Below are 13,539 nucleotides of genomic sequence, written 5' to 3'. Positions count from 1 at the left end.
TCCATCACTGGGTTCGTCAGCTAAATCAATTCAAAATTGATACAGCTCAGCAGGGTTCTGCTGAAGTGAATGGGTCTCACCTGATTTATGCCAGCTGAGGCTCCAGATTGCTCTTGGCTTAGCCTGAGGGTAGGATTTGGGTGAGTAATTGATGGYGCTCCTAGTCTAATGTGTTCTCTTGTTCCTCAATCTCCCAGGGATGTTGCTGCRCAAGCAGAAGCTGGCTGAGGGCTGGGCTACCTACCAGGAATTCATCTTGGAGACGTGTCGGGCAAGACAATTTAAAGCTCAAGAAAATAGGAGCATGGTCTTGGGATCATCTATTTTGAGGGAAGGTCAGTTGATGGAGGTTATGACAACTTCTTCACCTAGATGACTTGTGGCCTTTGGTTTGGCTTTGGGCTTTTGAAGTTAATGCAGGAACAGACTGAGGAAGTTTAAGGGCAAGGGAATGAAATGTGAAATGCCCTTGGAAGCAGCGTTGGTGGGAAGGTTACTGCCATGTGCTCAATGGGCACCTATCACTGGAACTGCGTATCAGGTCATACACATCCAGCTTTGCACCTCCAGAATTTCACAAGAAAAGTCTAGCCAGAGGAGGCTGAGATCCTCTGGGACCTCATCTTCCATATGGCCACTGTGATCCATGTGGTCCATGCCAATGCCTATTGTGGGTGCCCACCMAAGGATATGAGCAGAATCTGTCACTCCAGGCTGCTGTTTGCAGAAATGCCCGGCTCTATTTACTAGCCATGATGAAGACAACAGTCAGAGGTGCCAAGAAKGCTTGTGACTGAATTTCCTCTTCCTGGGAAGAGTATGGCTTAAGCACCATATTCTGATCTGGAGGCAGCATCATATTTTAAAGGCCATAAAAAATAAGGGTTTGATAATCTTCTAATGTCTAAATAATTTAAACAATAAATAATGTCTAAATAATGTCTAAAAGGCCTTGTGTAGACCAGAGAAACATTTCTTACATTTCCTGTTGTGGCTAATCCTTGTTGCATCTCAGTAATGGCAGCTACAACAGGAATGCTGAAAGCATTAACAGTTGAAGTTGAGAGAAGAGGGAGAAGACAGACTACAGGATATAGAGGATAGAGACTTGAAAAAAGCCTCTCAATTATTTGAACTATATATGTGKTTTTTTTTTTACTAGAATGTTTTGATGGTGATCGCAGAAGTATCTACAACACAGATTTTCAGCCCTTGCTTGGAGCCCATGGTGGATACTGYAAAGCAAATAGCACTTTTTCACACATTTTTACTGAAGATGAGTGCTTTAACCAGTAAGGCAGAGCGGGCATAGGGGATAGGGTGGGTGCTGGCAGTGGGGATACGTAGGTTTTGGAACTGTATAGGATGAGAAAGCGTTTCACAAGTGCRTTTCTCCTTGTCCATGTTATGCAATGAGCTCAAATGAATTCCCTCGGGGTCAGATCCTTTCACAAGACTTACTTAGTCTTTTCTTGAAAAAATTTTGGTAGGATTGATATGAGCTGAGAAACTTTCCCCTCCTTGGATAATGTCTGGTATACCCCTTTTGGAAAGAAGGAGTCAAGCCCCTGTGGGACTGTTGGAGGGAGATGTCTCTCAACACTGCAGTGCCTGCTCTCCCCCTGCAAAAGGGCACCCTCCAATTAGGGCAGGAGCTGTTTGCAGTGTGATTCATCTGCACACTATGAGCAAACAGGCATCAACTGCTCCTGAACCCTCATTTCTCACTGGAAAGGCAATTCCTCCCTGCTGCCTCATTCCCTTCCCTCCCCTGGTGCCCACATATTTCAGGTTTGCACCGAAGTGTTGATTTTGATCTATGATCTTGCAGTTATGTGTRGGTAGGAGGACCAAGTTTTTGTAACAGTTGATCTGGGTGGCAGATTGGTCCCAGTGACAGCCATGCCATGTGTGGCAGCATCCATGCTCTCCTGATGGAGACAGGCTGTTCCCAGCCTCCCCCATGCCATCTGCATGTGCTTTCATTTGCACTGCACAGTTGCACTGCCAAAACAGAGGCAGATTCCCTGTCCTGGTGCTCAGGTATGCCGAGCAAAGAAAGGAGATCCTCTTCCTACCCTCTTCTCCATGTTCTCTGCAGGAACTACTGGGTATCAGAGTACGAGGACAACTACAGCATTTTCTTGCAGAGACTAAGCCGGTCACCTCAAATCCCTGCTGTGGGGCTGTGCTCGGCCACAGAGCCCGTCCCACATCTCCCCCACATGCTGTCCTCCCAGGAAGTGATCGCAGTGGACACGGCCCAGTGAGAGGTGCTACAGCCGCCCATGGTAAGTGCAGAGATAACCCATGGGGTCGCCACTTCTGCGGTGAAAGCTGAGTCCCTGGCAATCAAAGCTGAGTCCCTGGTAATCACGGGATTTCCACAGGTGAGGCTGTGGATGAAAAGTGCAAACAATTGTGAGGGCTGGTACAAACTGCTGTGAGACCTGATAAAAAAAAAAACAATAAGAGTTTTACTGCTGAGATACTGGTGTGAATGGCAGAACCTCATCTAGGGGTTCTAAAAAGTGATTTTTCAACCAGTTTCTGTAACGGGATCTTTTATTCTAATGTCTAAGACACTACGTGGTTACAGGACAATCACTATATTGAGATGGGATGAAAGAYGACAGATTGCAATATCTAATCTTTCAGTTAGATACTAGGAAAACATTTTTAACCATGAAGATGGTCAAATAGTGACTTGGGGACCAGAAAGGTGGTAGAATCTCATGTTTATGTTCAGATGTTGTATGAACAGTACCCTGAGCAACCTCATCAGAGTTGGCCTTGTCTCAGCAGGTTAGACCAGAAGATCTCCGCAGATCTCCGCTGTGCACAGGTCTTCACTGTACCTCATTTTCTGATTTATTTTAGGATTTGTTGCCCACACTATTCTGTGATTACAGTTCTGTGGTTCTCCAAGTTATCCATATGAATGATATTATCTGGAAGGGACCCTGGGAGCCTGGACACACTTCATCTTCCAACCCCGCCAGTGGGGCTACGGAATAATTGTGAAGTGCTCAGCAAAGACCCTTCTACACACATACTTTTGTTAAATCCCCCCAAGAATTCTAGCTCTTATCAATAGCAGAAAAACTCTCTTCTGTAAAAGGCAGTCTGTGGAGCTAAAATCACTCAGGCAGTTTCTATTCATGTACTATAAATAAAAGGTGCCAATAAACCTCATCTTCCAAAAAGTAGTAGTTTGTGTTGGTAGCATTGTTTTAATGTTCTCTCATCAAAGCCTTGTGTGCTCACAGTGAAGGAGATATCTGGGTTGTCCATGGCACCTGGGTTGCTACCTTGTAAAGCTCTTTGCCTCTTTTGTATTTGACATCTTCTAGGTTTGGCCACCAATTTCTACTAATGATTTTTAAGCCAGGATTGATTCCCTCTGTCTKCCTTCCTGAGTTGAGGGTGATTTCCAGGGATTTCTGCAGGGAGCAAGGCTGCTGCCTGCCTGAAGATGGCATTGCAGAGCTGCTGATCCCGAGGCGGGCTGCAGAGCCCAGTGCTTGAAAGGACTGATGACCCAGGGATGCTGATCCCAAAGGAAACTGTCAGGCACTTCACAGCTTTCCTGTTTAGCTGTGTGACTTTGCTGTTTGTGTCCATATTCTGAAAAAGTTTCATCCTATCACTGCTTACCTGCAGTGAATGTTTCCATGCACTGCTGTGGGATCTTAAGAAAATCACATGCACGACAGCTGTTTTACTGCAGGAGGAAAAGTATTGGAAGGTTTAGAAAAGTGACAACTGGAAAGGCTAATCTCCCCCCAAAAATAGCTTGGGAGTAAACAGATTGCAGCTGCTGCAAAGTTGCCCRTCCTTCCCACTGAGATGAGATGTTGACCACAGTCAGTGCAGCACTTTGGGCATTATAGGTTATTTCCACTGTGCCTAAAGATATGGTGTGTAAAGAGGTGCAAAAGTCACTGGGAATRTGCTTAGAAAACAGAACATAACAGAGGATTTGTAGGACAGTATTGAACCTCCTTTAACTTAAAAATGGAGAAAAATAAGACTTGGCTATATCAGGGAATCCTAAGGACACAGAGATGTTTGATTTTTTTTCAGAGAACAGGACCATGAGAACAGAAGCATTCTTAGTGGGACATCACTTTTGCAGCAATTAAAATGCATCTCATGGCCTGACTAATGGATTTGTATTATGGAAAAATTCCATTAACCTGCCTCTTCGTGCTGGAGATGTTCACCTCCAGCAGATTTTGAGACTGCTCCATTGCACTGCTTTGTTATGCTGGCAGAGGCCACGTGTCCAGGTGAGAGTTTAGGGCACGTATACAAGGTAATTKCAAGCACTCTTCTCCAGGAACGAATATGTTGTTAAAAGCTGATCAAAACAGGCAACCAAAGAGGAAACAAATGGATGAATCAGGAGATATGTTAATGCTTCACACTGTCGGAAGCACTAATAAAAATACTTGACCAGACATACTAATGCTCGATTTGCTAATGTGGTGCTTAACAAGGTGCCAGGGAGAAGAAGTGAAGCTGCTGATTTGAGGGCAATTGTCCTTCCTGGACGTTTTGGCAGTGCACGCATTTAAACTCTTTCCAGCTTTGGTGACCAAACATGAGGCAAGGCTCTCAATACCCGCGCTTCCACCTTGCAGACACCCGCCTTGCCTGCAGCCAAGGGGACAATCTGGACACCAGCATTCAGCAGAGCATCAGCCTGTAGTGTGGCTGGAGGGGTCTCACCTGCCTACCCTAGGCTAGTCCTCCTCTGGGAGGAGTTGCTCAAGGCAGAGCTGATTGCTCTCTGCAAGAGAAGTGCAGAGCTGCTGACCTAGGCGATCTCCAGAGGTCCTTTCCCACTTGAACCTTTCTATAATTCTGTGATCTTGCCTGTTGCGTCCTCAGATGCTACCATTTGTCTTCCCAGAGATGCATTTATTTCTCTCATACCTTTGTCTTTCCAGGCCAGCTTATGGAAACCCTCATTATCAACCATTTCTGACATCGGCCTGTCTGATGTTGGCAGTGATTTCTGTTAATGCATTTTTTCCCCAACTCCCTGCTATGGAAAGGGTGATGGCTCCGAGCCAGCTCGAGCACACAAATGGGTAGGCAGTGGTTATCACAGTGCGAAGCRTGACTTCAGCAAGCTCTCAGAGTGCTCCTGGGAGCAATTACCATTTTGTAATGGGGGACATTCAGGCTGCATGCAAATATATTCAAATTACAGAAGGGAGCCAGTCACACGGACCACTTCCCTTGTCTCCCTGGCGCTCCCTTTGATGTTCCCATTAGAGGATGGATGGAGCCTCTTCATGTGAATGATATAGGCTTAAAATCAAAGAGCACTGGGGTCAAAAAGAGGTAAAAAGCTCCAGCTAACACTGGAATTACCTCAGAACAGCTTTTCAGTCCTTTTTCTGTACAATCCAAATGAGCTGTCTGCTTTCAGCACCAGACAACAGCAGCGACAGTCTCGACAGGATTCAGAGAGGGATGAGATGTTTGTATGGAGGGCATAAAGCTTTATACAAGTAAAAAGAGAAAAGAAAAAGGAAAACAAAACAACACAAAAAAAAACCTTGGAGAAAAAGGCTGGCCTAGCGAGGGGAGGAGCTGTCCTCCAGAAGCATGTTACTCTTGCAAAAATCAGACTTAGTTGGTCCCATCACAGGATGCAGCAACCTAATGAATCCAAATTTTGTGGGTTTTCTCCCCAGGGCATGACCTGAAAAAAAAAAAGCTGTTTTGGTTAAGGTGAACAGGATGCTTTCTGTGCGAGGGCCTTAGTGCCATCTCCTGGGTGGAAGGGGAAATTCTCAGCCAGGAGGTGCAGGCTATGACCAAACACTCRCTTGGTCAAACGCCTTGCACGTTTATTTATTTAGCAATTAGCTTATGTATACAGCAGCAAGATACCTCACTGTGCCTCTTTCCAGCAACTGCAAATACATTTCTTCTGTAAGACACATAGTAGGGATACCTGGCCTAGGAAAAGGGTGGATTTATTCCTTATCATCACGATGAATGTCCAAGTGGCTGCAGTGTGCAGCACTGAAAGTCCAGCTGCACCACAGATGTGCTAGAGCAGATGTGGCAGCCAATTTGTGGTGTTAATTTACTCCTCATCAACAGGGCCAGACCAGACCCTGTGCAAGGGATATAGGCTTTGCCCACGTTATTGCTTACATGATGTTTCTAGGGGAACCCAAGCAAATCTTCAACATCTGTGCAACTTCCCTGCTTCTGGGGTGTACTTTCCTTCTTGTCATCCTACTAAGTTGTGCAAGGCTTGGGCAAGGCAAAGAGGGGAAAGAAGACAGTCTAACATTGGACAAAATTTGGGAAATGAGAGACAGCCACTGAAAGCTGGTAATGCTTGTTTTTTGTGCCACTGATCTCTGCATCCCTCTTTGTCTTGTAAGTCCCTTAATTTTGGGGTTTATTTTCAAAGGCCGATCCTTGCTTGAGGGGAAACACTGATTCCAGCCTTGTTTGCTGAGAATGAGCTCATGCTAGGACACAGTTTTCATCAGCTTTCTTTTAAATCACTTGTATTACTGCAAAGGTAGAGCACTTTCTGTATTACCATTGCAACAAGTGGCACACGTGTGGGGCAAGTGAAGATGTTAAAAGTGTAAAATCYGTCTTTGAATAATGTAGTGCATTATGGAATTTAAAAGAGAATTTAAAAATATGCCTGGGCCATCATTGTCAACATCTACTTTCACCACTGGGTGACCAGGCAGGTGTTTTCATTGATGTCTGTGCAACTTGCAAGGGAACAGGCAGAAATCCCACTGCTACAGACCATGAAAGCTTCACTGGAGGAGTGTGGTTTGTGACAGAACACCCATAAAATTGCAGAAGTATTTTTGTAAACATAATTAGAAGCTGAATTTAACTCAGCACAGGCAAAATATTGTTTACAATCTCACTGGTATAATATGCAATTCACAAAAGAAGCTGCAGCACCACTGCTTTAATACTTACGCTATTTGCTCTACAGAATGTGTCTGGTTCAAAGTCACTGTTTCTTGGAAGAATTTTAAGAATGTCACAACTTCCATAAAATGCATGATCCTGAGCCCCACTACTAACTTTTCCTCCCCTTTCTAAGATTTTATTTCCCAGAGCAGCAATTCTGCAATAAATCGTTCAGCACATGTTTAATTTTAGTCCTATGAGCAGTTCAACTGCCTGGGATGGCAAATGGTAGTTGGAGCACAACAACCTGGAGCACCCAATGCTCACACTGTCTCTAGCACGCTGGAAAAGCAGAGTTTCCACAGATCATTGAAGAGGAGAGTTACCCTGAGCTCCAAACCAATCAATTAATGCATTTCAGCAAAACATGATTTTTGGACCAGGCAGTGCAGATTAATCAAAGCTTCGGGAGCAGTGTGTGTTTTAATGAAACTTTCTTGATCCACAAAGGAGTTCAAAAGATACAGAGAGAAACAGAGACAACAAAGTAATTAATGGATTGCCAGCTGTAAATGAATAAAACTGCCAGTCACCCTTCCCAGTTTTCCAAAAATCAAGTCCTTTGCTTTCTCCACAGTCTGAACTGGCCTTGCATCTTTTCTCCTCTTGTTTCTGCTTGGGGGAGCTTGAGTTCATTTAGTATTTGGAGATCTACTATCTGCTGGCCTCGAAGGTGGGATACTGAATATACAGAAAATCATAAGCACTTCAGTTGTCTTCATTTCCTTTACTTGCATTCATTCAAATGTAAAGAGTTGGTTTGGTTTGGTTAAAAACTGCATAAAGTATTCAGTAGAAAAAGAAATCCATCTATTTTATATGTATTACTGGGTAATAATGACTCCATTTTTTTGTATACGTATGTCTCAGAAATAACCACAGGATAAAAATTAGTTTACAGCTATAAATAGCTGCAAGATCAATAGCAACTATTGCAGATGCAAGTGCTTTGCCTGCGCTCAGCTTGGGTGCAGATACCAAATGCTTTGCTTTTGTTCTGTGTCTTTGGGAGGAAAATACACATTTTTCAATTCTTCTTCAGTGAGATCAAAATGAAATGAGAGCTGCACTGACCCAAATGTTTTACTTTCCTCATTAGCAGGTTAATCTGCCACAAGGTCTTCAGAAAACTGCTGTTTGCACATCCTGAGCCCTCCCTTTACCTTGTGATCTTGTGTTTCTGAGGAATGCTGGGGTCATCCGTCCTTCCTAAGACCTTTGGAGACGCAGTCCAGCCGGGCACCCTGACCTGTGACTGACAAACCAAGCACTGATCTCTGCAGCTTCTCAGAAGGAGCAAGTCTCCCATTGAACTAAACCCGTATGAAACATTTCCGTTTTATTTGACATTGTCAAGCCGAAATATGCTGTAATAGCTCCTAAATCATTTCTAAKCTTTCCATGTCCAGCTGGAGATATGCAACCACATGTATTACTTAACAGTCAAATCAGATGCTCTAGCAACTGAAGAAATGTATTTTCTTGCTCTGTTGGCTGCATATGTGGACAAGACTTGGCTTCTGGCAATTTGCTCCATAATGAGCCAATTCATTGAAAAGGTCAGCAGGGCAAATGGTCTCATCCAAAAGCTTCTGTACTAATCAACACAGGAGAGTCTTCCAAGTTTTGCTAGGCCAGCTGCTAGTCCTTTAAATCTGGGTTCACTGTAATGAGATTTTTCTGTGTTTACTCAAGGAACGGGCATRTAAAAATTGTGAATAAATGCAAAAAGCAAAAATAAATAAGGATTTTATGTCAAACAATCAAGCTGTCTTAAGCATCACAGAGAAGAGCAGGTTGATGTTAAGAATTGCTGTCACATATGACCACCAGTACTGCACATCCTCTTGAATTCAGGCRTGATGGTTTCTAGCATAAAAGTAATTTAGCTGAAGGGCCAAATTAGTTGCATTATGATGTATGTAACAGAAAGTCTCCCAAAATCAGATTGCATTTCTTACTATATTCTTACTTATATTTCTTACTRTCACCACTGTGTGTTCTAGCAGAGACAGGTAGGTTCACATATGCCGAAAGCTTCATCCAGAGACTACTGCGTTCCCTGGAAAGATTTYCGCTTGTTTTGAGAGGCTCAGGCTTTATAATACTAGTAAAAAAACACTAGCTGCAGGCAGCCCTGCAGAGAACAGCCACCCAAAGCTCTTCTATTGCAGCTGCTATTCTGAAAGCACTTGCCATCCCCATCACCCCTACAGCATCTCCCTGCGTGGAGGCCAAGTGCTGCCCTTTACCTGGCAGAGCAGGACCTCTGCCCATTGCTCCATGTACTCACACACCCTGCTCCTCCCAGAGCCCCTCCTGCTCTTTCCACCTGTTCCCTTTCCCTCCCTGCAAAATCCTCAGTGGGGCCCTGCCACAGGTGTTTTCCTGGTTGTTCCTTTGCAAGGCCCTAATCTTGAGGCTTGTTGCCACCTGCCTCTTTGGTACCAACTGGCTCTTGTTGGGCTGGAGAGCTTAAGAGGGGCTAAGTGCTACTGTGGGGTTACTGCAGCATTCAAGATAGTGCCTGCCTCTGGGTCTCTGATGTTTAGGGAGTGGGGGAACCTCTTGGTTTGTAAGCTGATCACCAARGACTCCCTGAGGTGGTAAGTGTGTCTGAGCTAGATGTTAGCAAGGAAGCTCTTAATTATATCTGTGTGTCTGCTTCTGCTCAGTGTTGCCCTGAAAAGGTGCTTCGGAGTGTCCTTTMTGCCTGCTTTTGCTAAGCTTCTGTCATCTCTAATCTTCCAGTTCTTCAGTCTTCTCAATCTAATYATCCTATCCCATCATAGTCTCCTTTCTTCTTCCAAGCATCCCTTGTGCTCTTTGTTTCCTGTAAATACTGCTCTGTTCTGTCCTCCTTCCTTTTCATCTAAGTCTTTAAACAAAAGTGCAAGTCTTTAGYCATTGCCCTTGTTCATCTTGCTGCTGCTCTTAGCACTTTTCTTATTTTTGCAAATGGATTTATTGTCTAAAATAAGGTTGAGATTCTCTTTCAAGGTAGTGTTTCTTCACAAAAAGGAATCTCCTTTTCCTTCCCCATCCTCATTCCAGGGATGTAGGGGTAGAGTATCTAGGTGTGTGAGCAACACACGCCTAGGATGGCTGCTGCCAGAAATGAAAGGATTGAYTGAGCTTTTGAGGCCTAGACTTGAGGAAACTTAGCAGAAATAGAAGACTAGGAGTGAAAAATGCCCCTGAAGTCCATCCAAGTCTGCAATAGAGTGAARGGAATGAACTTGTGTTCCTGATAGATTAGAAAAAGCAATCAGGAGCTGACTTGGGAAATAGTCATTTCTAGAAAAGCTAGTCCTGGAATAATATTTTCCATGGTAACTGTACATCCTGTAACAGATATCTTCCTGTTCAAGCCTTAACTTATGTTCTTGGAGATAACAGCATCCTGCTTATCCATATTGGTCACATTTTTGATGAAACAAGGACAGATTGATCTGGGGGATGGCAAAGGAAAGACATATCTTTTTTTCTTTCCATTCTTAAACCTGGGAGATCAGCATTAAAAGGAATGCTGTGCTGCTGTCTGCTCAGAGCAGGAGAGTAGTATGACTAACGTGTTAGGCTTTGACCTCAGATTTCAACASAAATGGCACAACTTTAGCTAGTATTTTTTTATTAATGAACTTGAGACCTGTTCTTCTCTAAGTATCCCCAAGCTCTGAGTGCCTTGGTCATAGCTTGTAAGGCTAATGCTCTGTTGTGTTATAGCGTGGCTTTAATATAGGTTGCAGGCAGTGCTGAGGAGCAATAAGCAGGAATTCCTCTGTTGGGACTCAAACCTGTAGGTCAGACCTGGCATGGAGCTGTATAGTGTGGTTTTTTTTGTGAACAGATCTGCAAGGGATGCCAAGAGCCCTGCAGCCTTGGGCAGATTCCTCCTGCGTGACAGTGAATCACGGGAGAAGGAAAATAACAGCCAAGTGCAACCAGTAGCCTATAAATCATACACAGAAGACTGGCTTGTTTAAGCTTATACTGCAAGCTAATAATACATTTTTCTAGCTTGCACCAATGTAATTTCACACTCTCAAAGCACTTAGGAGAGCCTGTGTTTCGGGTGAGGGCTGCCTCTGCTGCTAAATCCCCGTCTCTGACCTACTTCTGCCTTTGTGATGAATTCCACATAKCTGTGATAACACTATTTTCATTATATCTTGCTACAACATAAATCAGTAAGAGGTGCTGCTGGGTAGCACTCTACTTGTCAGAGAATATCAGTCTCTGAAGACTTTCTAAACTACTTAGACAAGTTGTGAGCCCTGGATTTTTCTCTTTATTGCTTTCATATATAGCCAGTCTTACAGAAGCAGCTTCATCTGAAGTTACTCTTATAAAATATTCCAYTTTTGCTTTGCAATTTTTCTCACCATACATGATTTACTCTTCTGCTAACCAAAGACCTTTGTATTTTAATGGGATTTTTCACTTTATAACTAAATGTAAAAGTGTTCTGCATATTCAGTCTGCACGGGCAGTCTGCATGCACTCAAGTTTATGCATCCTTATACCCAAGTTTTCCCTTCCCCTCTGGCAAACATGAAAGACCAGGTTTCATACTTGCCCAGTAACCTGATGCTACTGATTGAAAGTTGGTATCTGCTCCAGTGTGAAGCCTGGAGTACTGGGTGAAACTGGTTCCCCTGGATAGGTAAGGAATTTTTTTGTGTTCTGGTTCCTCTCAAAACAATGAGGCCTGAAGCCTTGTTTCGATCAATCTCAACAGCTGCTGCTTCTGGACATGAAATATCTAAATACCTTCTTTAAAACATCACTGATGATACTTTGATTACACATTTTACTACTTTTTGGACCATCGTTGGCATTTTTTTCCAGGTTCATTCTAAATTTTAAGACTAATCCTTTACTGCTCAAGTAATGGAGGATGCTATAGAAGGTCAGCTATTGAACAGGCTGCTGGTTTAAGAGCATAGCAGCAGAATTGCTTGTCCCCATACATATATTGGGTCTGCAATTGACACAAGCATGGTGCCTGCAAATGAAATGCTGACTCTTTCTTAAATGACAGCCTTGCACTCAGAGGATCCTGGGGAAAATGATCAATACATAAATCAACACATAGGGGAGAAAGGAAATAGAATTGCAGGTTTCTGCTCTAAAATCTTCAGCTTTTGTGAGTCATGAGACTTAAAATAATGTTTGGGGCTTGTTTTGTTCTTGGGTATTAACTAACTGTAAATCAATGGCTGCTGAACTTTGCTAATTAATGTCTCTTAAATATGAAGAAATTCATATACAAGATTCTCCTATGCATACTTAATTTACAGTCTAATTGGCTTGAGCTTAGCATTTCTGAACTCCCTGGTACAGTAATTGAACATTTAAAGCTCCCTTGAGGCCATTATAACAAATGCTAGACAGGAAGGGAGGGAGAAAGAGGTTTTTTTCATATGGAAAAGCCTTTGACATGGCACAAAATAAAATCAAGACCTGCTGAACAGCTGAAAGGTCAGTTAGCAGGAAAGCCAGGTCTGAACTGTGCAGAATGTGGAGTCCTGGGGTCTTCAGACTATTCCAGCTCTTGTGTTGATTAGAAACTCTCCTGGTTTCTATATACCTCTGAACTTTTTCTACCTTTATTTCTGCAGTGTCTTCACTAGCACTTCCAAGCAGTCATCTGAGAAGTGCTTGAACCAGCCTACTAACAGCAGCCTTTTACAAGCAGCATCTTGTGTTTTTTAATTAAAAATGAATGGAACACAGTAGCCTTTATTAATTGTTCTGTGTAAAATAGCTTTAGAAAATGAGGAAAGCCATCTGGATATCCTCCTTAGTCTTCTGAAATTTTATTTAAAAAAAAAATGTAGTGATCCAACACTCTGATCCATCTAAAGGAGCAATTCCTGGTATGAAGCTTTGGGAATTGGAAAATTCTCTATTTATTTGCGAAGTTCTAACTAAATCTCTGCTGTCTCTCCTTGCACAGGTCTCTGGTGGAATGTGAGATTCCAACTTAAGAGCCAAGCAAATGTGCTTCATAAAACTGTTTTATTAAATAAAYGCTCATTTTTGATCACGAGTTTCTGCAAAACCAGCCAGTTCTGCTGGGCTTGTGCCAGGCTTCTCAGAGGTTCCCATAGATGCTCTGCCAGCAGTGCGAGGCAAATGGCAGAGCTGCTCCCTGCTAGTCAGGATGATTGCTGCCCTTCACACCAGGGTATCCTCCACCTGCCCAGCCATCCAACTGTCTCTCCTGGATGAAAAAGACAGGGTGGTAAAGGCATAGCTTTTCATGCTTTTTCCATGKTTTTTTCAGCATACCTATAACTCCCGAGTTAGCATTTGCTGATGGGTTTCTAACTGTCTTGTTCAGAAGCAGATGGTGCTTTAGAACAAGGAAGTGCAGCTTTGTTAGAATTAAGTGTAAACACTTAAAAGTACAAGGGTGAGTGATTCAAAAAGTAAAATAAAATAAAAAGCGAAGAGGACCATGATAACCTGATGTCATAGGCACTTGTCACAGGGAGTTTCTACCAGGAAAACTTGTTGAGAAACCTGAAGTCCTTCTGAGTGTACCTACAGAAG

General features: G+C 43.2%; 1 long non-coding RNA gene across 1 annotated transcript; it reads left to right on the top strand.

The window, feature by feature from the left end:
- The first annotated feature begins 211 nt into the window (after positions 1–211).
- LOC112943083 lies at positions 212–2,150 on the top strand. The gene is made up of 3 exons (XR_003248523.1): positions 212–335; positions 1,163–1,292; positions 2,102–2,150. It is a non-coding gene; the product is annotated as an uncharacterized LOC112943083 (long non-coding RNA).
- The last annotated feature ends 11,389 nt before the right edge of the window (positions 2,151–13,539 follow it).

Source organism: Nothoprocta perdicaria, unplaced genomic scaffold, assembly GCF_003342845.1.
Source record: "Nothoprocta perdicaria isolate Ctin4 unplaced genomic scaffold, notPer1 scaffold_14, whole genome shotgun sequence".
NCBI lineage: Eukaryota > Metazoa > Chordata > Aves > Tinamiformes > Tinamidae > Nothoprocta > Nothoprocta perdicaria.
Note: the sequence above shows the minus strand (reverse complement) of the source record. Positions and strands in the feature narration are given on the sequence as shown.